General features: G+C 28.6%; 1 protein-coding gene across 1 annotated transcript in view; it reads right to left on the reverse strand.

Annotated features, from left to right (window-relative positions):
* Positions 1-1,086: 1,086 nt before the first annotated feature.
* Positions 1,087-1,617, reverse strand: part of LOC107568013 (FH1/FH2 domain-containing protein 3-like) — a 23,474-nt gene continuing 22,943 nt past the window's right edge. Inside the window, exon 17 of the mRNA XM_016253844.1 lies at positions 1,087-1,617. This exon is cut by the window's right edge and continues 280 nt beyond it. The gene's annotated coding sequence lies outside the window, so the exon portion shown is untranslated.

The raw sequence follows: 1,617 nt of genomic DNA on the forward strand, positions 1-1,617 counted from the left end.
CAGTGCTGCATTTAACCCTTTATTATTAATTAAAACATTTAGAAAGTCTTTGATTTTTTTTTTAATTACACGTGAACCAGATCAAACTAAAAATGAGATGCAAAATTTGTATATATTTTATTCAATACTGATGAGGAATTTTATTTGAATATGTCATTGTGTGAAATTTATAAGAACATATAATCTGAGAATTATCAGTATGAAAGTCTCTTCTGCTCACCGAGCCTGCATTTATTTGATTAGAAATGCAGCAAAAGTAGTAAAATTGTGAAATATTTTTACTATTTAAAATAACTGCTTTCTATGTGAATATATTTTAAGCTGTAATTTATTCCTGTGATTTCAAAGCTGGATTTTCAGCATCATTGCTCTTTTTTTTTTTTATAAATGTTTTTTGGGGGACAGAAATTCTAGAAATTAATACTTTTATTCAGCACGGATGCTTTAAATTGATTAAAAGTGATGATAAAAGACATTTATAATGTTACAAAGAGTTTATCTGAATTAGACATCTTATCTATTCATCAAAGAAACCTGGAAAAATTCTACTCAGCTGTTTTCAACATAATAATAATAATAATAAATGTTTTTTGAGCAGCATATTATACTGATTTCTGAAGATCATGTGACACTGAAGACTGGAGGAATGATGCTGAAATTCAGCTTTGAAATCACAGGAATAAATTATATTTTAACAGATATTCACATAGAAAAGAGTTATTTTAAATAGTAAAAATATTTCACAATTTTACTGATTTTGCTGTATTTCTGATCAAATAAATGAAGAGACCTCTTTAAAAACATAAAAAATCTTACTTCTTCAAAAACACGAAACAGGCTATATCTCTTAAAAAATAACTGTAAAAAATCTGAAAAAAATAAATGATGTGTATTTTGAGTGTCTTAAAGCATCTGCGAAAATAAATTATATTTTAACAGATATTCACATAGAAAAGAGTTATTTTAAATAGTAAAAATATTTCACAATTTTACTGATTTTGCTGTATTTCTGATCAAATAAATGCAGGCTCGGTGAGCAGAAGAGACCTCTTTAAAAACATAAAAAATCTTACCTCTTCAAAAACACGAAACAGGCTATATCTCTTAAAAAATAACTGTAAAAAATCTGAAAAAAATAAATGATGTGTATTTTGAGTGTCTTAAAGCATCTGCGAAGTTTCGTTCACGTACAAGAAACCCTGCATTGTTTAGAAACGTTTATGTATGTCTTCCAGGTCAAAACAGGCCTGAATGCGTGAAGAGGGTTAAAACATGGCAATATGACAAAAGATACAAAACTGAACTGCACTTTTAGTAAATCCAACTGTGTTGATTTTAACAAAAAAAGTCACTGAGTCTGTGTGTTTTAAAGGTGTTCCACCGTCCGAAAACCACATCTAGAATTGTAGGATTTAAAAAATAAACACATTTAATGTCTCTTATAAAGTTGTACCTTCATGTTGCACATTTTACAATAAATAATCCAAAGTATCAGAGCACAGTTTCACTGATCTGACTCATAAAGTGAATCAAGTGACATTTCACCATTAATAGAAATAATTCAAAGAGCGTTCAGTCGGAGAGAAACCTGAACACGCTTCTGTAAAGGGATTGTAC

This window comes from Sinocyclocheilus grahami, unplaced genomic scaffold (assembly GCF_001515645.1).
Source record: "Sinocyclocheilus grahami isolate Dianchi unplaced genomic scaffold, SAMN03320097.WGS_v1.1 scaffold1207.1, whole genome shotgun sequence".
NCBI lineage: Eukaryota > Metazoa > Chordata > Actinopteri > Cypriniformes > Cyprinidae > Sinocyclocheilus > Sinocyclocheilus grahami.